The sequence below is a fragment of the Rattus norvegicus genome, chromosome Y (assembly GCF_036323735.1).
Source record: "Rattus norvegicus strain BN/NHsdMcwi chromosome Y, GRCr8, whole genome shotgun sequence".
Lineage (NCBI taxonomy): Eukaryota > Metazoa > Chordata > Mammalia > Rodentia > Muridae > Rattus > Rattus norvegicus.
This window is the reverse complement of record NC_086040.1, coordinates 17,765,785-17,790,377: the sequence shown is the minus strand read 5'-3', so window position 1 is coordinate 17,790,377 and position 24,593 is coordinate 17,765,785. Positions and strand designations below refer to the sequence as shown.

The 24,593-nt window shown below is 39.0% G+C and overlaps 1 long non-coding RNA gene across 1 annotated transcript; it reads left to right on the top strand.

Moving 5' to 3' along the window:
- The first annotated feature begins 295 nt into the window (after window positions 1–295).
- LOC134484489 (uncharacterized) lies at window positions 296–23,925 on the top strand. Its single transcript, XR_010061958.1, has 3 exons — window positions 296–454; window positions 23,518–23,619; window positions 23,752–23,925. It is a non-coding gene; the product is annotated as an uncharacterized LOC134484489 (long non-coding RNA).
- Window positions 23,926–24,593: the final 668 nt, after the last annotated feature.

Here is a 24,593-nt window from a genome sequence, read left to right as displayed (position 1 = left end):
TCCATTCAGAGCATGTAACCACTAATGAAGAAAAGAGAAGTCTCTAGCTTTAGAGAGATGGAGTACGTAAATGTTTCCACTGTGTCACAAGAGAATCTCCTGGAAAAGGCACTCTCGAAACTGGTCAATGTTAGGAAAGCTGTTCAGCAGGTAGGCCATGGTAGTTCTCATAGATATCATCATTAGGCCCTCCATGAAAAATCTCTTGTAACCTAGAGAGCCCTAGCTCCTTTTGTGAGGTCACAAGTGTTGTCCTGACAGCACCTGCCTCTCAGATTTTCCTTCAGTACCTCTATACCTTACTAATTGGCCTTTAATTCAGAATAAACAGCCATTTTTGAAAGGAGAACAAAGAGGATAAAGAGATCAGAGATGGGCGAAGGAAGCTGCCCTTCTGTTTTGGTATAGAAAAGGAAGAAATACCTGGTCCATTTGAGAGCTCTGTGAGTCTGAGGTAGGTGTGCAGTGGGTTCCCTTAAGAGACAATCTTGATCTGAGCCTTCCACATATGGGAATGAGGAGATGGGAGCCTCGCAGAAGCATCTGGACATACCTGATCTTATGGTTCCTGGAAGTCAGAGAGTTTATATCAGTCATTTCTTTATTCCAAAAGCCAAGGGTTGGGAAGGGCACAGTTGTTTTCATGAGAGCTCATGGCCTTTATTCTTTTTGACAGTAAGAAAAAGGACTTAAAGAAGATGGGAAGGAGAAGTATTGTATCCCTAGCTCTGTGTAAACTCCTCCATACTCTGGATTCCTATAGTGCAGTTTGTGTCTGACCCTGATATCTGGGAGGGAGAAGTGCTTCTATTTGAGACATCATAATCTCAGTCTTTCAACTATTATTTCTATGACAATCATTCCCTGATAGCGACTCATTAGATTTCTGTGTCAATAGGTGTGATTAGCTGGTAGTTTTCTTTTCTTTTATTTCTTATATTTTTATTTTTAAAATTTTATTTCTTTTTTTAAAATGTATATTTCTATATTTACATTTAAAATATTGTTTCCCTTAAGAATTTCCTCCCAAAATATCCCTAAAAAGTCCCTCTTCACTTCTTCTATAAACCCTACTATTACTGTCCTTTCACATTCCCTTTAAATGGAAGTCAAACCAAGGGAGGACCAAGGGCTTCTCCTTCCTTTGGTGCCCAAGAAGGCCATCCTCTACTACATATGCAGTTGGAGCCATAGGTCTTTCCATTTTCCATCTTTGAATATTGGTCTCGTACCAGAAAGCTCTGGTTCATTGGCATTGTTGTTCTTATGGGTTGAAAGCCTTTTCAGCTCTTGTTATCCTTTCTCAGAATCTACCAACAGGAAGTCCATTTCCAGTTTATTGGTTTGCCATTGACAATCACTTTTGTGTTTAACATGCTCTAGCTGTGTCTCTCAGGATATATCTATATCTGTTTCCTGGAAAATGCATTTCTTAGCTTCATCAATGTTATCCAGTTTTGGTGATATATATATATATATATATATATATATATATATATATATATATATATATATATATATATATATTACTTTTGGTGCTTCCTACACCTATTAGGTTAGGTGGAATGTTTACATGGATACTGCGGAACTAGGTCAAGAATGTAGAATTTAAAAATGATAATATTAAATAGACTCCCTCTGGTACTTATGAAGGTATTGAGTTGAGGTTTCCCTCTTCCTTAAGCCTTTCTTCGCCCTGCCAATCCTCCTGTTTCTTTTTTTGGCCTTAAGGAAGAATCATGGTAACACATCTAAAACCTTCAAGTCTGGCCATGGGAACACAGGGAGTAGATAGTGTAGTACAGATATCAAATATGAATAGGGAAACAAATTGTATACTCCATGTGGTCCTTTGCTTTATTGATGTCCGGTAATCTTTGGATAACATAAGGATTTGGGAGGTTATATTTGAAGTAGGTACACAATATTTACACTGTTATACTCAGTCTATAGATGGGTCCACTTTGTTTCCAAAATCATTGCAGAAAATGGAATTGGAAAACAGAATTTTTGAGTACATATTCAGGAATATTTATAAAGTCCCCTATCAAGGAATGTACAATAGGAAATTGAAATACAGTATTCATTCAAGGAAAGGTCTTTAGGTAAAGTACTGGCCTTTAAAAAATAAAAAAAAAAACTTAGAAAATTGAACTGTATGTCACAAGAATGGACCTGGCAATACAAATATTATCCAGAAGAATCTCCTCCATTCCATGATCCTAGACTGACAGTTTTGCACGTGCCCTTTCCAGGAGAGTCTCTTGTGACACAGTGGAAACCTGTACATGCTACATCTCTCTAAAGCTAGAGACTTCTCTCTGCTTCATTAGTGTTTACATGCTCTTAATGGAGAAAGTTAGTCAGGGGCTTGTCATGGGTAGAAAAGATCTAGGAACATGGAGAGAAGGAGATTCTTATGGTGATTAATTTTATTCCCAGGTCCAATCCTGTGAAAACCGTTCAAATACCTAGGTTTTCTCAGTTTCCCATATGCCAGTATTTTCCCCACAGTCCTTTAATTGAGGGAATATTGTTTTACAGTTTTGAATTGTACATTCATTGGCAGGGGACATTATATATGTTCCTACATGTGTACTCATAATTTGATTTTCCCAATTCCATTTCTTTTCAATAAATTGGCAACAAACTTGGCCCAGCTATAGAGTGACTATAACAGTGAAAATATTGTGTACATACTTCAAATGATCAACTCCCAAATCCTTATTTTATCCAAAAATTACAAGGCATCAGTTAAAAAAAGACAACATGGACTATAGTATGCAGTTCTGTAGTTCGAATAGATAACAGTTCTCTAATATCTACCTTCCTGTGTTCCCAGGGCAAGACATGAGGGTTTTGGATATTTTACCATGATTCTTTCTTCAGTCCAAACATCAGTTTCAGGGGGATGTGCAGCCAGGGGTATGGCCTGAGGTGCAGTGAAATCTCAACTTCAACAGGTTCATAAGGACAGGAGGGAATCTCTTTTGCATTGACATATGTGGATCCTATATTCTTGACCTAGTTGCGCAGAATCTGTGTAAATATACCACCAAAGTTCATAGTTGTAGTAGCCACCAAAAGTATGTGTGTGGGTGTGTGTGGGTGTGTGTGGGGGTGTCTGGCATCAATGGAAGGGGTGGCCCTTGACCTGGTGATGGCTTGCTTCCCCAGTGTAGGGAAATGTCAGGGCATTGAGGTGAGTGTGGGTGGGTGGAAAGGGCAGCATCTGCACAGAAGGAGGGGAGTGGGATAAGAAAGATGAGAGAAGGGTGACTCAGAAAAAGGGATGACATTTGAAATATAAATACATAAAATATCCAATTTAAATGTTAAAAAATTAAAACTTCCAACTCTAATGCATTTTCTTTCTATTTTATATATTTTTGAATATTTTCTTATTTACACTTCGAATGTTATTCCCTTTTCCAGTTTCTCATCCTTAAGCCCCTTATCCCATCCCCCTTATACCTTCTTTAATGAGGGTGTTCTCTCCAATCCCCACCACTTCAGCCTCCGCACCCTGACATTCCCCAATACTGGTGGGCTATAGTCTTGGCAGGAGCAAGGGCTGCTTTTCTCATTGGTGCACACAAGGCCATCCTCTGCATATGTATATGTATATGCAGGTGGAGCAATGGGTCAGTCCATGTGCACTTTTTGGGTCGTGGTCAATATTTTTATTATTTTTTATTCTTACACTTTAGATTTTATTCCCCTCCTTGTTTATTCCCTGACATTTCCACATCCCACACTTCCCCCCAATTAATGGTTAGCTGCATCATTTCTAACTGAAACCAGAACCTGGAGTCCTCTACTGTATGTGTGCTGGAGGCCTGATCTCAGCTGGCAGATGCTGCCTGATTGGTGAGCCAGTGTCTGAGAGATATTAAGGGTCTAGCTGCTCCTCCTGGAGGGATGCCCTCCTCCTCACCTCCCTCCATCTTTCCCGAATTCAAGCAGAAGACTCAGCAGCTTATGTTCATTGGTTGGGTACACATATGTGAATCTGATTCTTACAGCTGCTTGTTGGATGTTTTTTGTGGGAGAGCAGTCATGATAGTTCCTTTATGTGAATGCCCAATAGCATCAGTACTGGTGTCTGGTGTTGGTGCTTCCATTTGAGCTGGATCCCATTTTGGCTTTCTGTTCCTCAGGCTCTTCTTCATTTCCATCCCTGCATCTCTTTCAGACATGAATAATCATCAGTCAGAGCTTTGTCTGTAGAGTAACAACCCCATCCCTCACTTGATGACCTGTCTTTCTTTTTTTTTTCTCTTTTTTTTTCTCTTTTTTTTATTAACTTGAGTATTTCTTATATACATTTCGAGTGTTATTCCCTTTCCCGGTATCCGGGCAAACATCCCCTTCCCCCTCCCCTTCCTTATGGGTGTTCCCCTCCCAACCCTCCCCACATTGCCGCCCTCCCCCCACCAGTCTAGTTCACTGGGGGTTCAGTCTTAGCAGGACCCAGGGCTTCCCCTTCCACTGGTGCTCTTACTAGGATATTCATTGCTACCTATGAGGTCAGAGTCCAGGGTCAGTCCATGTATAGTCTTTAGGTAGTGGCTTAGTCCCTGGAAGCTCTGGTTGCTTGGCATTGTTGTACATATGGAGTCTCGAGCCCCTTCAAGCTCTTCCAGTTCTTTCTCTGATTCCTTCAACGGGGGTCCTATTCTCAGTTCAGTGGTTTGCTGCTGGCATAAGCCTCTGTATTTGCTGTATTCTGGCTGTGTCTCTCAGGAGCAATCTACATCCGGCTCCTGTCAGTCTGCACTACTTTGCTTCATCCATCTTGTCTAATTGGGTGGCTGTATATGTATGGGCCACATGTGGGGCAGGCTCTGAATGGGTGTTCCTTCAGTCTCTGTTTTAATCTTTGCCTCTCCCTTCCCTGCCAAGGGTATTCTTGTTCCCCTTTTAAAGAAGGAGTGAAGCATTCACATTTTGATCTTTCGTCTTGAGTTTCATTTGTTCTACGCATCTAGGGTAATTCAAGCATTTGGGCTAATAGCCACTTATCAAAGAGTGCATACCATGTATGTCTTTCTGTGATTGGGTTAGCTCACTCAAGATGATGTTTTCCAGTTCCAACCATGTGCCTACGAATTTCATAAAGTCGTTGTTTTTGATAGCTGAGTAATATTCCATTGTGTAGATGTACCATATTTTCTGGATCCATTCCTCTGTTGAAGGGCATCTGGGTTCTTTCCAGCTTCTGGCTATTATAAATAAGGCTACAATGAACATAGTGGAGCATGTGTCTTTTTTATATGTTGGGGCATCTTTTGGGTATATGCCCAAGAGAGGTATAGCTGGATCCTCAGGCAGTTCAATGTCCAATTTTCTGAGGATCCTCCAGACTGATTTGCAGAATGGTTGTACCAGTTTGCAATCCCACCTACAATGGAGGAGTGTTCCTCTTTCTCCACATCCTCGCCAGCATCTGTTGTCCCCTGAGTTTTTGATCTTAACCATTCTCACTGGTGTGAGGTGAAATCTCAGGGTTGTTTTGATTTGCATTTCCCTTATGACTAAAGATGTTGAACATTTCTTTAGGTGTTTCTCAGCCATTCGGCATTCCTCAGCTGGGAATTCTTTGTTTAGCTCTGAACCCCATTTTTAATAGGGTTATTTGTTTCCCTGCGGTCTAACTTCTTGAGTTCTTTGTATATTTTGGATATAAGGCCTCTATCTGTTGTAGGATTGGTAAAGATTTTTTCCCAATCTGTTGGTTGCCATTTTGTCCTAACCACAGTGTCCTTTGCCTTACAGAAGCTTTGCAGTTTTATGAGATCCCATTTGTTGATTCTTGATCTTAGAGCATAAGCCATTGGTGTTTTGTTTAGGAAATTTTTTCCAGTGCCCATGTGTTCCAGATGCTTCCCTAGTTTTTCTTCTATTAGTTTGAGTGTGTCTGAATTGATGTGGAGGTCCTTGATCCACTTAGACTTAAGCTTTGTACAGGGAGATAAGCATGGATCGATCTGCATTCTTCTACGAGTTGACCTCCAGTTGAACCAGCACGATTTCCTGAAAATGCTATCTTTTTTCCATTGGATGGTTTTGGATCCTTTGTCAAAAATCAAGTGACCATAGGTGTGTGGGTTCATTTCTGGGTCTTCAATTCTATTCCATTGGTCTATCTGTCTGTCTCTGTACCAATACCATGCAGATTTTATCACTATTTCTCTGTAATACTGCTTGAGTTCAGGGATAGTTATTCCCCCTAAAGTCCTTTTATTGTTGAGGATAGCTTTAGCTATCCTGGGTTTTTTATTATTCCAGATGAATTTGCAAATTGTTCTGTGTAACTCTGAAGAATTGGATTGGTATTTTGATGGGGATTGCATTGATTCTGTAGATTGCTTTTGGTAAAATGGCCATTATTACTATATTAATCATGCCAATCCATGAGCATGGGAGATCTTTCCATCTTCTGAGGTCTTCTTCAGTTTCCTTCTTCAGTGTCTTGAAGTTCTTATTTTACAGATCTTTTACTTGCTTTGTTAAAGTCACACCGAGGTACTTTATATTATTTGGGTCTATTATGAAGGGTGTCGTTTCCCTAATTTCTTTCTTGGCTTGTTTCTCTTTTGTATAGAGGAAGGCAACTGATTTATTTTACTTAATTTTATACCCAGCCACTTTGCTGAAGTTGTTGCTGTAGGTGGGTTCAATAAGTTCCCTCTCTCCACTGTAGGGCATGGTTGTATACCACAAATGACCACTAGATGTCAGTGACGTCTTTAGACGCTCCCAACACTCCAGAACTCCATCCTCATCGGGTCGCCTGTTTCCCTTCTTTCGGCTGGCCCTCTGGTTTCAGTCCTATTTTCCCACCTAGTAGAAAACCCTGTCCCCTCTCCCCAAACCTTTATCCTTTATCCCTTCTCAGTCCCACTCTCCATTTCCCCTTCTGGTTTCTTCCTTCTCCGTCCAAATTGGTTAGAAATGTTGTCACTTGACCCATTCCATTGATTAACTTTTTGAGTTCTGTGGCCTGCGTCTTTATTATTCTTTACTATTATTTTCTAATATCTACATATTATTGAGAATATACAGTGATTGTTATTTTGGGTCTGAATTACCACACAAAGTGAATTTTTTTAACACAAAATGGATAATTCCATCCATTTGCCTACAAAGTTAAGGAAGACACTTTAAAAAAAATATTAGGTACTTTTCTTACTTACATTTCAAATTTAATTTCCCTTCCCAGATTCATGTCCTAAATCCCCCATCCACTCACCTCACACTCCCCCATATGGTAATAGCCCACACATTCTTCTTACCCCCCCCATATTACCCTGCACTGGGGTCAAACAATGGCATGACCAAAGGCTTCCCCTTGCACTGGTGACCCAACAATTCTATTCTTTGGATCATATGCATTTGGAGCCCAGGGCCAGTCCACGTGTATTCTTTAAGTAATGAGTTAGAACCTAGAATCTGTTTGGTTGTCATTTTTGTTCTTCTGGAGTTGCAATCTACATCAACTCTTTTCATGGTTCCTCTAATTCTCCCAGTAAGTTCATTTCTCTGTTCAGTGGTTTGATACTACCATTGACCTCTTTATTGGACATGCTCTGGATGTGTCTCTCAGGAGAGATCTATATCTGGTCCCTTTCACTATCCGTTTTCAGCTCAATCAATCCTATCTAGTTTTGGTGGATATGGATAGATATAGATTAGATATAGATATAGATAGATATAGATATGGATATGGATATGGAAATATATATATACATATATATATATATGCATATATATATATATATATATATATATATATATATATATATATATATATATATATATATATATATGCCAGATGTGTGCCAGGCTCTCAGTGGACATTCCTTGAGTTCCTGCTCTAACATTTGCTTCCATATCCACTCCTATTTATGTTTTTCCCTTTTTAAGAAGGAGTGGGAGCATCTGCAGTTTGCTGATTCTTCTTCTTGAGCTTTCTTAGGTCTGTAGATTGCATCTTGAGTAATCGAGCTGTTTGGCTAATATATATTTATCAATGAGTACATACCAAGTGTGTTTTTCTGTGATTGAGTTTCCACACTCAGGATGATGTTTTTAGTTCATTTCATTTGCCTGTGAATTTCATGAAGTCGTTGTTTTTGATAGCTGAGTAGTATTCCATTGTTTAGTTGTACCACTTATTTTGAATCCATTCCTCTCTTGAAGGGCACCTTGGTTCTTTCGAGATTCTAGCTATTACAAATATGGCTGCTCAAAACACAGTGGATCATGTGTCTTTTTTATATCTTGGACCATCTTTTGGTTATATGCCCAGGAGTGGTATAGCTGGGTCCTTAGGTAGTATAATTTCCAAATTTCTGAGGAAACTGCAGACTGATTTCCAGAGTGGTTTTACAAAGTTCCAATCCCACCAAAAACGGAGGAGTGTTCCTCTATCTCCACATCCTCACCAACATCTGTTGTCACCTGAGGGTTTTTTTTGTTTGTTTTGTTTTTCTTTGCCATTCTTACTGGTGTGATGTGTAATCTCAGGGTAATTTTGATTTGCATTTCCCTGATGACTGAGGATGTCGAACGTTACTTTTGGTGCATTTTGACCATTTGATAATCCTCAGCTGAGAATGTTTACCTTTATGCCCTATTTTTAATAGGGTTATTGGCTCTATTGTGTCTACTTTCTTGAGTTCTTTGTATATTTTGGATATTAACCATCTCTCAGATGTAGGATTGGTAAAGACCTTTCCCAATCTGTTGGTTGCTTTTTGTTCTAATGACAATGTCTTTTGCCAGGAAGGCATTTTCTTAAGTAATGATGGATGTTGGGAGGGATTATGGGTGGTATCATCCCTGGGCTCATGGTGCTGGGTCCATGGGTCAGAAAGCAGGCTGAGTAAGCCATGTGACTCACACTAGTAAGTATCATCCCATTTATTCTCCCTGCACCAGTTTTTACTGTAGGATCCTGCCCTGCTTATACTCCCGTCCTGCTGAAACTCCTGTCCTGACTCCATTTGGTGATAACCAATGATGTGGAAGAATACATCAGATAAACCCTTTCCAATACAAAAAAGAGATGTTTTTGTATAGAAGTTTTCATGTAGAAAGTGTTAAAGTTGCTTTTAGTGTTCAAAGCAGCACAATTTTGAGTATAGAACAAGGAATTTTTTTTGAATTTTCAATTTTTTTAAACAGTCAAGTGTTTGCCTCCCTCCTTGGCAACCATCCCACAGGTCCCCAGTTCACTCCTCTCCATCTCCAGATTTTTCTAAGCTCAGGAAATAAGAACAATGGCATCCTCATTCCTACCAATAAGCATGCCTTTCTTGCAAAGGCTGGCCTGGTAATCAGTGGATGATTAGTTTCTTGTACACATTTTCCCATTAGTTTAATGATATGACTTGATAAAAAAAATAATGAATAGATGTGTACTGTGAGAATTCAATGAAGAAATGGCTAATTGTTTTATATAAACGTTTAGTTCTATAATTCTTTTAAGATTTTCATAAGATTGCTTTTTTGAGATAAACAATAAAGTAATTGATCCTCTCTTTGTAACTGCAAATTGCATACTGCCAGTAAGAGAAACTGGCTTACAAAATTACCTTGGTTGCTTATACCTTGTAAATCTATAACAAGTTTATTACTTAGAAATGTGTGTGGCTTCTTTGCAACAATTCATTGTTTTAAATCCAAAATTTATAAACTGTTGATCATGGTGAGATATTGAGGAGATGCTTTTTCTTACATGTACTCATATTACACTAGAAGAAAATAGAATATAATTATATTTTTATTTTTATACTACTTTCTTTTGAAGGAATATATAAGAAATGCTTGAAAATAATAAAGTTTAGAAATATTCCATTCAACAAATAATAGCATGTATGCAAAGTGGTTGAAGTTTTACTTTATCCACCAAATGTGTAGATGTGTATGCATTTATTAAAAATTGTTACATCTCTTAAAGGTTCCTTCTTCAACCAAGTCTGTAAATGAATATGTAACTACTTTACATGCTACCAAACCAATATCTCCTCCATGAATCACTGAACACATTGTCCTAGCTAATCTTAGACAAAGAGGCATACATACAAATGCTTATTGATGTGGCTTGAACATGCATGTGATCCCAAACCCCATACCACTCCAATAAGGCTACATATCCTTATACTGGCTATAGTCCTATGGGGACCAATTACATTCAAACTACAACACATACCTAGCTACATGCATACATATATTCATAGATAACAACTAAAAAAAGAGGGAAATAAACAGAGAGAGTTATATATAGATGATAGGTATTTGGAAACACAACTACCTAAGTTCATCCATGCATTTTTACATACATACATACATACATACATACATACATACATACATACATACACACTTATATACACAGATGATGGATAGACAGACACATAAAAGTGATCATAATCTAAAAATTATTCCCTTTAATGACAATCTAAAAATTATTCCCTTCACTTCACATACACACACACACACACACACACACACACACATACACACACACACACACACACACACAAACACACACACGCTGAACATAGTTTATTATCCCTAATTAAAACATAAAGTTGGGACATTCAAATTTCAAAGTCTTCTACAAACACCTTCACAAAACACAGAATGTTTATGGATATAGATTTGATAAGTAAATTAGGGTTTCCTTTGTTTCTGGCTATTTCCATGGATTGTACCCTAAAAACTCTTTCCCATACTTGTTCATTATTTCAGTTATTGCTGTGTACTAAATAATACTTTTAGACCACTGATACATAAGCTGTTCTTGGTGCTGGAGATATTCAATAATATACTCTCAGCTCCAAACCACATCTTTTAAAGACACATCAGTAAGAAATGATCTTCCAAATGATTTCAAATGAAGCTGTCCCCCAGGGAAAAAAAGCACATAACAGGAAAAAGATTTGTATATAAAATATATACTCAAGTGAATATTGTTTAATATGATTACATTTGTAAAAGATATTTACATAGTGCTATGTCTTTGGAACACTAGGGGAAAAGATATGTATACATTGTGATTTCCAAATAGAATAGAAAAATGTGAAATATTTCACCAGCAAGTTGTTGGTTTTTAATGCCAGTAGATGACTATCACAACACCAAAATTACAAGATGTCCTCCTCTCAAATTACAAGAAAACAACATCACCAAGAACACAACAACAATCAAAGTAACCATGTCATCTGTGGAGTCTTCAGGAAGAGGTGCATCAACCTGAACATGGTTCCAAGATCTGGGTTAGTATGTAGTGCTTTGTCTTCCAGGCAGGTTTGTATTCAACCATCCATGTATGGTTACGGTGTTTGGGACCATTCCAATAATGATGAATGCCCTGAATATGATGAGTGCAATTCAAGCACCTTGTCTCCCTGAAGACCTCAAATATGAGTGAAGGGATGTTTTATTGATGAACAGGAGAATGGCCAAAGCCTCTTTGTGCACATTGTGAAAATGGGGTGCCTATTTGAGCAAAGTGTTGACCTGTGTGGACAGAAGGGAAAACTGGAGTCGGTTGAATAAAGATGTGGGTATAGAGATCCCATGTAATGATAAAGAAATGTCTGACGTTTACTTGGCTAGAGATGGAGTTTTAAGATTCCATTAGAGTATGTGGTCACTGTTGATGTCTTCATATACAGACTGAAAATGTACCAAACACTAGTCAGAGACTGACTACTGGAGAGAGACGAAAGGGCAAGGAGCATTGGGCAGAGATTAGGCCTGAAGAGCCGTTAAAATTTTACAAGAATCCGAGTGTCAGAGGGTCTCTGGGGTTGATATTGGAAATCTAAAGACCTTTGTAGAGTGAACCAGCATATTATGTTGGGTAGAGTTCAAATTTGCATACTGTTTCCTTGACAAGAGATCAAAGACACAGACTACCTCATGCACTGGAGCACATTCCAATGATAGTCTTTTCAGTCACTAGATCAGAGACTAGAGCATCTTCCCACTCTAGTGAAAGTGCTACACAATCAGGTTGCAGACTGAGTGTACATAAAAATTCTAAGTGACAGTCACATGTTGGTTCACCTCCTCAACCATATCTTCCCCTGCTAGGCCCAGGTATGAATGGTGGAGAAATTACCATTTTCTTTTCTTCCTGGAGACAGTGAGTTTCTGTTCTGGGCTGTCCTTGCTAATCCTGGGTGATCAAGAGTCTCCTTCTGACACTGTGGTTAGGACAAAACGGCAACCAACAGATTGGGAAAAGATCTTTACCAATCCTACAACAGATAGAGGCCTTATTTCCAAAATATACAAAGAACTCAAGAAGTTAGACCGCAGGGAAACAAATAACCCTATTAAAAAATGGGGTTCAGAGCTAAACAAAGAATTCACAGCTGAGGAATGCCGAATGGCTGAGAAACACCTAAAGAAATGTTCAACATCTTTAGTCATAAGGGAAATGCAAATCAAAACAACCCTGAGATTTCACCTCACACCAGTGTGATTGGCTAAGATCAAAAACTCAGGTGACAGCAGATGCTGGCGAGGATGTGGAGAAAGAGGAACACTCCTCCATTGTTGGTGGGATTGCAGACTGGTAAAACCATTCTGGAAATCAGTCTGGAGGTTCCTCAGAAAATTGGACATTGAACTGCCTGAGGATCCAGCTATACCTCTCTTGGGCATATACCCAAAAGATGCCTCAACATATAAAAGAGACACGTGCTCCACTATGTTCATCGCAGCCTTATTTATAATAGCCAGAAGCTGGAAAGAACCCAGATGCCCTTCAACAGAGGAATGGATACAGAAAATGTGGTACATCTACACAATGGAATATTACTCAGCTATCAAAAACAACGAGTTTATGAAATTCGTAGGCAAATGGTTGGAACTGGAAAATATCATCCTGAGTGAGCTAACCCAATCACAGAAAGACATACATGGTATGCACTCATTGATAAGTGATACATCATACATTGATTGCACTCCTCCCTGGGGGGAGGGCGTCAATGGGGGCAGGGTTGGGAGGGGAACACCCATAAGGAAGGGGAGGGGGGAGGGGGATGTTTGCCTGGAAACCGGGAAAGGGAATAACACTCGAAATGTATATAAGAAATACTCAAGTTAATAAAAAAAAATGCTTGAAGTACCCTAGATCCCTAGAACAAATGAAACTCAAGACGGATGATCAAAATGTGAATGCTTCACTCCTTCTTTAAATGAGGAAAAAGAATCCCTTGGCAGGGAAGGGAGAGGCAAAGATTAAAACAGAGACTGAAGGAACACCCATTCAGAGCCTGCCCCACATGTGGCCCATACATATACAGCCACCCAATTAGACAAGATGGATGAAGCAAAGAAGTGCAGACCGACAGGAGCCGGATGTAGATCGCTCCTGAGAGACACAGCCAGAATACAGCAAATATAGAGGCGAATGCCAGCAGCAAACCACTGAACTGAGAATAGGTCCCCTATTGAAGGAATCAGAGAAAGAACTGGAAGAGCTTGAAGGGGCTCGAGACCCCAAAAGTACAACAATGCCAAGCAACCAGAGCTTCCAGGGACTAAGCCACTACCTAAAGACTATACATGGACTGACCCTGGATTCTGACCCCATAGGTAGCAATGAATATCCTAGTAAGAGCACCAGTGGAAGGGGAAGCCCTGGGTCCTGCTAAGACTGAACCCACAGTGAACTAGTCTATGGGGGGAGGGCGGCAATGGGGGCAGGGTTGGGAGGGGAACACCCATAAGGAAGGGGAGGGGGGAGGGGGATGTTTGCCCGGAAACCGGGAAAGGGAATAACACTCGAAATGTATATAAGAAATACTCAAGTTAATAAAAAAAAAAAAAAAAAAAAAGAGTCTCCTTCTGGAGGATCGAAATATTATAGGTCCAAAATTTAGAGTTGTGTGTGTGTGTAAGTGTGTGTTTGTGCGTGTGCGTGTGCGTGTGTGTGTGTGTGTGTGTGTGTCTGTGTGTATTTGTGTAAAAATTACTTTATCACAGGAGGACAATACGACTTCCTCCTTGGTCAGAAAGGCATATTTGAAGACTGCTTAAGAAAAATAAAATCTGAGGGCCATTGAAAATATTCAGAGGTAAAAAATAGAAATTCCTTTGGTCACATCAGAAGGACTGGAGGCCCAATTAAATTGACTAAGTAAGAGCACTCCCACAAGATATTATGTAGAAGGTCTGAAAGCCTTTTGGATTGTGGAGGTCAGTAGAGTTTTATTTGAATAGGCAGGGTTGCGATCCTTTGATGAGAAGACAAATATTTGGGGTATAATTACAGACAGGAAACAGTCTAAAAGCGATATCTGTCAAAAAGGACACTCAGGGTACATAGGAGCAGCCAGTAGCAGGAACTGGTTGCTTTCTTTCCGTTCCTAGAACTGAACAAAATCAGTACCACAGCTCCCTGCACCCAACCCCATGGAGAAGAGAGCTGGATCTTCAGAAATGCAGAAACTCCTGAGAATACAGAGGAGACAAATACTTTCTGCCTACATTCCTGAACAAAGAGGAAATCACCTAGTGCCATCTGTGCACCTTTGACACAGGGACCTAGCAGAAGTCAGCTGAGAGACATTATTGTTTTCTGGGTGTGCTAAGATCTGAAAACCAGTTGGTAAAAGTGCCGACACACTTGAAAGCAGAGGTAAGACCAACTTTTTTGCTCCAAGTTACCTGTCGTTTGGACTCAAAGACACAATGAGAAGATCAAATGTAAGAATAATAGCTATAAAATGAGAGTGAAGACTCTCAACTTAAAGGGCCAGTAAATATCCTCAAAAATTATTGAAGAAATCTTCCCCAACCTAAAAACAGAGATGCCTAAAAACATGCAAGTAGCCTACATAGCTCTATATAGATTTTACCAGAAAAAAAATTCCTCACATCACATGATAGTCAAAACACCAAATGCACAAAATAAGGAAAGAAGTTTAAAGGCAATATGGAAAAAGGTCAAGTAACATATAAAGTCAGACCTATGAGAATTACACAAGGTTTCTCACCAGATACTATGAAAGTCAGAAGATCATGGAAACATATTCATTTTCTAGACGGTAAAAGATCACAAATGCCACTTCAGTCTTAGTAGCCAGGAAAATTCTCAATTAACACATATGGAATAACGAAGATATTCCATGGCAGAATGAAATTTTTACATTATCTCTCTACAAATCCAGCCCTACGAAAGACAATAGGTAGAAAACTCTAACACAAGAAGGGAGACTACACCCTAGAAAAAGCAACAATCTAATCTTGTAATGAAACCAAAAGAAAAGAGACACACAAACATGAATCTACCTCTAACAAAAAAAAAATGACAGAAGCAACAATCACTATTCCTTAGTATCTTTTAACAACAATGAGTCAATCCCCCAATAGAAAGACATAGACTAACGGAATGGATTCATAAAGAGGCCCCAGCTTTTGTTGCACATAAAAAACACAACTCAGAGACAAAGACAGACACTACCTGAGAGTATTAGGCTAGAAAACAAATTTAGAAGCAAATGGTCTGATAGAAGGAAGGTGGAGTTGCCATTCTACTATGGAAAATAATCGACTTTCAACCAAAAGTATTCCAAACTGGAAAGGAAGGAAATTTCATATATATCAAAAGAAAAACCCACCAATAGGAACTCTCAATCCTAAATATATATGCTCCAAATACATGGGCACCTGCATTCATAAAAGATACCTTATTAAAACTCAAAGCACCCACTCTTACGAACATAATAATAGTGGGAGATTTCAACACCACATTCTCATCAATGGACAGATCATGGAAACAGAAATTAAACAGCGACCTAGACAAACTAACAGAAGTTTTGAACAAATTGGACTTTACAGATTTTTATAGAACATTTTATCCTAAAACAAAAGATTATACCTTCTTCCCAGTACCTCATAGTATTTTCTCCAAAATTGATCATATAACCAGTCACAAAACAGGTCTAAACAGATCAAAGAAGACTGAATAAGTCCATACATCCTATGCAACCATGCGAACTAAGGCTGGTCTTCAGTAGCCACAAAGACATGAGAGAGCCCACACATACATGGAAGTTGAACAGTGCTCTACTCAAAGATAACTTGTCAAGGAAGAAATAAAGAAAATTTAAAGACTTTTTAGAATTTAATAAAAGTGATGGCACAACATACATATGCTGTACTCAACAATAAAAGAACATCTGGGGGAATCACCATTTCTTACCTCAAGCAGTATTACAGGGAAATAGCGAATAAAATAACAACAAAAACAACAACAACAAACAATAACAACAACAAAAACAACAACAAAAACAAAAAAACAGTTGTATTTGTACAGAGCCAGATATGTTGATAAGTGGAATAGAATTGAAGACTCCAAAACCAACACACACATCAATGGTCACTTGATATTTGACAAAGAAGCTAAAACCATCCAATGAAAAAAAGATAGGATTTTCAAAAGCTGGAGGGCAGCATGTAGAAGTTTGCAAATCGATTCATTTCTATTGCCCTATACAAAGCTTTAAGTCCAAGAGGATCAAAGACCTCTACATCAAACCTGATAAACTGAAACTAATAGAAGAAAAAGTAGAAAAGAGTCTTGATCACTTGGGCACTGGGAAAAATTTCCTGAACCAAACACAACTGGTTTGTACTGTAAGATCAAGAATCAGAAATGATACTTCATAAAACTTCAAAGCTTCTGTAAGTCAAAGGACATTGTTATTAGGACAAAACTGCAAAAAAATGATTTGAAAAAGATCTTTATCAATCCTTTACCTGATACAGAACTAATATCCAAAATATACAAAGAACTCAAGAAGTTAGACATCAGAGAGCAAAATAATCCTATGAAAAATGGGCTACAGAGCTAAACAGAGAATTCTCAACTAAGGAATATTAAATAGCTGAGAAGTGTGTCAAGAAATGCTCAACATCCTTAGTCATCAAGGAAATAAAAATAAAAGCAGTCCTGAGGTTCCACCTCACACCAGTCAGAATGGTCGAGTTAAAAAACTCAGGTGACAAGAGTTGGTTGTGAGGTTATGGAGAAAGAGCTCCTCCATTTTTGGAGGGATTGCAAACATGTATGATCATTCTGGAAATCATTCTGAATTTTCCTGAGAAAATTGGATAGTGCCCTAACTGAGGACCCAACTGTACCTGTACTCTGCCTACACCCAAAAGATGGTGCAACATACATCAAATCACATGCTCCACTATGCTCATAGCAGCCTTATTTAATAATAGCCAGGAACTGGAAAGAATCCATATGCTCTTCAACTGACGAATGGATACATAAAATGTGATACATCTGTACAATGTTCTACTACTTGCTTTAAAAACAATGAATTCATGAAACTCATAGGCAAATGGATTGACCTAGAAAGCGTCACACAGTGTGAAGTAACCCAATCACAGAAAAAAGATACATAGTATGCACTCTCTGATAAGTGGATTTTTGCCCAATTTCGAATTAGGCAAGATACAATCCACAGACCACATGAAGTTCAAGAAGAATGATCAAAGTGAGGAAGCAAAGTGTTGTCGTGACAACAACTGCCTCTCAGATACTCTTTCATTACCTCTAGGATTTCCATATTGGCCTCTAATTCAGAGTAAACAACCATTTGGGAGGGAGAAAAAAGAAGATGAAAAGATCAGAGATGGGGAGAAGGATCCTTGCCTTCTCTCTTGGTATTAAAAAAGGAAGAAATATGTGGTCCATGGGATAGCTCAGTGAGTCCTGTGTAGGTGTTGAATGGAATCGCTGAAGAGATAGCCTAGATCTGAGCCTCCCACATATGGGAGTAAGGGGATTGGAGCCTCTCAGAAGCATCTGGACTTCCCTGCTTGTTATGGTTTCTGGAAATCAGAGAGTCTATATCATTATATTATTTTTTCCAAAAGACAGGTTTTCATCTTGGCACATTTGTTTTCCTGACAGCTCATGGCTTTTACTCTTTTAGTCTAGAAGAAATACTTCCTAATGAAGAAGAGAAAGACAAGTATTGTGTCCTCACCTCAGAGTAAACTCCTCCATACTTTGGATACCTATAGTGCAGTTTGTGTCTGACACCGATATCTGGGAGAGAGAAGTGCTTCTAGTTGAGACTTCATCATCTCAACCTTTCGACCAGTATTAGTCTGACTACCTTTCCCTGACAATGATTCTTCAGATTTCTGAGTCCATAGATGTGGTTAGCTGGAAGTTCTCTTTTCTTTTATTCTTTCATTATTTTTTAACAAAAATTATTGCTTTTTTTAATTGGATAATTCTTTACTTACATTACAAATGTTATTTCCTTTCCCACTTTTCTGTCCATAAGATCCCTAATTGGTCCCACTCCCCTTCTTCTCTAATCCCCCTTACTGTCCCTTGACATTCCCTTGAACTATCAGTCAAATCTAGGGAGGACTAAGGGCCTCTCTTTCCATTGGTGCCCAACAAGGCCATCCTCCGCTACATTTGCATTGGAAGCCATAGGTCTGTCCATGAACAGTTTTTGATTATGGTTTTAGGACCAGAACACTCTGGTTCATTGACATTGGTGTTCTTATGGGGTTGAACGCACCATCAGCTCTTATAATCCTTTCTCAAAATCTACCAAGAAGAGGTCCATTTTCAGTTCACTGGTTTGACACTAGCAATCACTTCTCTATTTGACATGCTCTAGCTGTGTCTGCCAGGAAAAATCTATATCTGGTTTCTGGCAGCATGCACTACTTCTTAGCTTCATCAATCTTATCTTGTTTTGTGGTGCATATATATTCTCTTATACTGCTCTAAGTATCATTCCCTGACAATGACCCTTTAGATTTCTGAGTAGATAAATATGATTAGCTGGAAGTTTTCTATTCAGGTATATTATCATAGACTAGCTATGGAAGTGGCTTTGATGAGGGACAAGCTCACCTACACATCTTCTCCTAGCCCATGTAAGGATAATTTTGTCCTTCAGCCCAATGAGGCCAACATTCTTTTCTGCCTACTGTCCTGATGCCTCTGCCGAAAAAGCAAGAAATTCTCACTCCTGTGTGCTAAGCTGGACAATCAATGACCAGGAAGAGAGTGATATATTCATGAATATAGGGCCAAATACATGGGAATGGGTGGGCGGCATTAGTTGATACCTTATGCCATGACGGACCCTGGCTGAAAGATTCTCTTAGCCATGTGACAAATATCACTCCAACCTAAGACAGACAAAGTTCTGGAGGGGTTCTTTCCAGGAAAAGCACGGGCATTTGACACCTATTCATTTGACTATAAGTAAGGGGGAGATGTTGGGAGTGATGCCATTGAAGCCTTACATTGTTGATGTTATTATTATGGTTAGAATTAAGTATGACTTGATTAATGGAAAATCCCCAGCCAGGTGCAGGAGCCTATTACAAGTCTGGTGGTCAAGAAAATTAATAATATGATAAAGTTATCCGGATGACTAATAATATGACAAATCTGTGAACTTTCTGACATCCTGTCAACATCGGCTGATTTTCTGACCACGCATATTGTGTCCTTGGCCTGCATAAATGTTTCTTACTTCCCTCCTCCCTCTGTTACCCCTGTTATGGTATAAATTCAGCCATGGAGAAAAATAAAATTGATGCGTGTTTCAGACTATTGTTTTGGCATCCTTCTTCACATTGCTTGTCCCCAACTTGTAATTCTTTTTCAAAATCTACCAAAAAGAGGTGCATTTAAAAGTCACTGGTTTGCCACTATCACTCACTTCTGTATTTGACATGCTCTAGCTGTGTCTCTCAGGGAAGATCTATAAAAATTCTGGGCAGGATGCACTTCTTAGCTTCATTAATCATACCTAGTTCTGGAATGGTCTTGAATATACTTCAGTGTGCTAGTATTGGAGTGCAATAAAATACTGTGCAGGAGAGGGGTGGGAAACACCTAAACTCTTCCATTAGAATTCAGAGAAATGAGCTGTATTCACATTCAATTGACTGTGTATGTTCCTGGTCTTTGCGTTTGATCATGGAGATTTATTGTCTCATACTTCATTGTTCATGTGGCCAAGTTATGGGGTAAGCAAAAATCACAATTCTTTCCCATTTCCCATCCTCCATTCTAGGCTAATAGGTTTTACTGAAACCCTTCACATTTTATATTTTAGACCAACTGACCTAACTTTTCTTCAATAAGCTCTTCTCTATTATCCATACACCGTGTGTGTGTGTGTGTGTGTTTGTGTGTGTGTGTGTGTGTGTGTGTGTGTTTCTGTGTGCTTAAATGGTTAGTCTGTATGCATGTTTACAGAAACCTTGTCACTGAAAGGAATCTATGTAAGAAATCTGTAAACTGTACATGGGACAGCATCCAAATGTTCTCCCATAACATGACCTTCTAGAAAGAGTAGCATAATCTGCAATAAAATAATACACTTGAAAGTAAAACTTGGAGGAAATGCCCTGGCATAGCTACATTATCACTGTTAACTGTGGCCAGACATGAAGGCTCTGATGCAAAGTTGCATCCTGTTGTTCTGTGAATAAGCTGAAGGAGGCTATCAAATTGGTCACATGAAGCATATGAGAGGCGTGACAAGAGAGTATCAGGCCATTGTGTCACTGCCCTCCCAATGGAAACATGGAAGTGTTGACAATCACAGAGTGGGGTCTCATGTCTGAACTTTGACACTCAGCAAGGCAAAGTGTAACCTGTCAGTTAGCTTCCTGAGTACCATCCACAACCCAAGGGTAGGCTCAGATGAAGCACCATTCAAGATAGCTGCTATTCCTTGTGAACTACTTTTCACGGTATGTGGAAGACCATTCAGCTTCTTGTGACATGGGAGATCAGAGTAATGAGAGGCAGACAGAGGGGACAAATCTGTCATTTTTTTTCTGGACCACCATAATTACATTTTCCAGTCTAAGGATTTGCTCATGGTAGTTTACTCTTTCACGTTGGTATGAATTCTCAATAGCACAATTGGCTCCAGGCTTCATTCTTAGTTAGTGGGATTTACAGCAGTCATTTATACCTTGTCTTCTAGATACACAAATTATTTTCTGACTTCATATACTCAAGGCATAGTATTCTTTTACTCTCTCTCTCTCTCTCTCTGTATGTGTCTCTCACTGTCTCTCTGTCTCATATCACTTTCTCCTTCGGTTTGCCTCTCTTTCCTGTTTTTCAGCTTTCCCAAAACTGTCTTTACTAATGATAACATATTACATGTCAGTTTAGGCACTTGCTTCTCTCATAAACCCAAGTGTGATCTGAAATTGTGTCTAGTGGAGACCCACAATTAAAAATAGAATTGATGTCCAAATCTACTAGACTAGAACTTTAACAACTCAGAAGATGTAGAATATTCAAAAACTCCCAACAAGCCTAGGGGCAAGGATCATGTATGGAAGGAAAATTTTCAGAAATCCAAGAAATGCATGCCAGGCTGACCATGGACTGGCTTCTCTTTACATGGACTGCCAGCACCAGGAGAAAGGTAAAATGGGGATTTAATAAACATGCATCTTGTAATAATACCTGGTCTCTTCCCTTACTTTACCCTTCCCTGTCTGTATTTTCCTAATGGATGTTGTACATAAATGTAGTAGTGACTGCCTTTCAGGAGTATAGAAGTTGTCACATGTGGCACCCAAATGAAGAATTTGGCTTTCCTTCCCTGGCTGAAGCTCCTTACCAATGATCTACAACATCTTTTTCCCTATGACTGTTGCTTTGTTTTCTGTGTGTGAGTGTGTGTGTGTGTGTGTGTGTGTGTGTGTGTGTGTCTGTCTGTCTGTCTCTCCGACTTTGTCTCTGTCTGTTTATACCTCATGATACCTCTCTATACTTCAGTTTCACTTCTTATTTGCTCATTCCAAGATTGACCCAACATGCTTTCTCTGAGTGTTTGCTTTTGATGACTCAAATTACACCTGTGTTAATCAGTTCACCTGTAGCCAGAGCTGTGTACCACTGATCACATCCCAACCTGTCTCATGGGTAAAATAAGTAGTTTTTGAGGCTCTGGGGGAAGTTTTTAACAGAATTTATATGTTTTCTGTATTTTTTTACTACCTTTTCCAAACTTTTGCAGTCTGTGGATCTTCCCCAAGTCTTTGCTTAATTGTATTTATCTATACCTGGCCTACTGGGAAGGCATCATCCGAACCCTCCAATATTAATTAGCAGGAGGAATAGATGAAGAATTTGGAGAAATTGGTCATTTAGCTACAGAAGTTGTCCCCTGAGATGGATTAAATGTGTCGAATCAACGCATCAATGACAAGCATTCTGAAGTATATTCTCAGTTTATTTTCTTCTTCATCATTTTGAGTGCGCCACCTAATGTGGTGAGGAACATTTGTGGGCTGTGTTTGAAAATTGAGTCTTCACTATTCATGCATGAAGGTGGTAAATACAATAGAACAGTGATGTCTCTGGGTGAGAAGGGATACTGATAGAAAGTCTTCCCTTGTTTCTCAGGCAAAGATCCTGGAAAGGGCAACTTGGCTTGTTTATTTGGATAAGATCTAGTTAATGGGTAGTTATGTGCTTTTGAAGGGGATTCTCTTCTGGATACTCTAATGTATGCTGGAATTTCCATGGTAATATCTGTGATGTCACCAGTGTTATGGAAACAGGAACTGCCCTGTGGCATTTACTTAGTACTTATTGGTTACCCACACAAATGTTTTTCAGGATGATTAAACTGTTTACAGAGAAAAGAGAGATCATGGAGAGACAAAAGAGAGAGGAAGAAGAAATTAAGATACTTTCTTGTTATAGAAGTGAAAACATAAATTATCTGGTAGAAAAGGGAGAGTGAGAGCAGTCGGCTGGTTCGGAGGAGCTTCCTAGAGGAGATTGTCTTGGCTCAGGCCTTCTATGAGTAGGACTAATGACCTGAAGGCTCTGGATTCCTAAAGAAGAGACCCAGTTTCAGGAATATCTGATCAATTTTTAGCAGAGAACCAGGAATTGTCAAGCATGCAGCTGGTCTACTATGAGTTCTTTAATTTTATTCTAAATGAGGAAGAATACCAATAAGAGCCATAGGGATAAATGCTTTGTCTCTCAGTGTAGAGTATTGCATTTTATTTTCAGAGGATTCCTGGACATGCCATTGTAATTTTATGACAAGGGCTTCTCCCCTGGACATGCATCAAGGTCTCTGACTCTTTATCTTGAACAAACATGATTAAGGCTTGGTTGTACTAAGCACTATGGACGCCAAGACTTACCTGCATCCCATCAGATATGCACTGAAAATGTCCTCCATTTCTTCATGTCTTAGCCATATTTTATTGTTAAGGGCCAGGGGGACTGCAGAAGCGAGTGAGGTATATGTCTGGCGATTGTGGTTGGAAGAAAGAAAATAGCTAATAAGACCAGCTTGAAGAGAGCTTTCCTCCTATTTCAGGGCTTCCAAGTGTCTGTAGATTTCCCCTTTCGTCATGCTTCATTGGGGGACTAGCATTTTCTCTCCTGTGTCATGGCCATTACTATGCATGTTCCATTGTGTTTCTCTACAGGGTCTGGTGGGAAGGCATCATCCCAACCGTCCACCATCAGTGAGCAAGTACAACAGATTAAGAAGTTGGAGAAATTGACTAATGAGCTCCAGAAGATGACATGTGAGTTGGGTAAACTCCCAGGAATACTGACCAATTGCACCAACAGCATTTGGACAAAAAATAGCCATTATGTCCACTTCTTTTTTGACTTTCATACCCCTCTGTGTTAACCTCAGTTTTCTCACACCACAGGAAAATGCAACTGTAATATCCTCTGGACAAACTAATTTTCATATTTGGCTCACAGAGGCAGGACATGAAGAAAGGAAAAAAGTTTGATAAGAAAATATTTAATCTCTCAAAAAAACAGAAGCTTTATTCAGAGTTTATAACAGTGTTTTGAATAAAAGTCTTGGGATATGGCAAGTAATGTGAGAGTTGTCATCATGAATTTTAATAGACAGAGAATGCATTTTCTGTGCTCAGAGGAATACAAAAAGCTGATCAGCTACAGAAGCACAGTAACTAAAACTTTGATAAATAAACTTTTATTTATTTATTTTAAAGATTTATTTTATTTGATTTGTATGAGTATTCTTTAACTGTCAGACACGACCGAAGTGGGAGTCAGATGCCATTATACATGGTTGTATGCCACGATGTTTTTGCTGGGAACTAAACCCATGTCCTCTGGAAAAGCAGCCAGTGCTCTTAAATGCTGAATCGTCTTACCAGCCTTAATTACTTTTGATGGTGATGGTGATTGTATTGATGATGATGATGGTGATGAGGATGATGATTGTTGTTGTTGTTGTTGTTATTATTATTATTATTATTGTTATTATTATTGTTATTATTATTCTGCAAATCTAAATGCATCAAGACTTACCCTCCTCCAATGCCCTTCCCCCTTTGCTGTCTCAAGAAGAACCTACAATAAGGAAGATATCATCAGAGCTGCCCATCCTCCCCAGCACTAAAGAAAGAAAAGATTTACTTTGTCTTAGTTATGGAGATTTTCTTGTTGACTGGGCTCATAGCTTCAGACCTGAAGACAGGTAGACTATGGAAATGGGAGCTCCTTTTGGAGGATT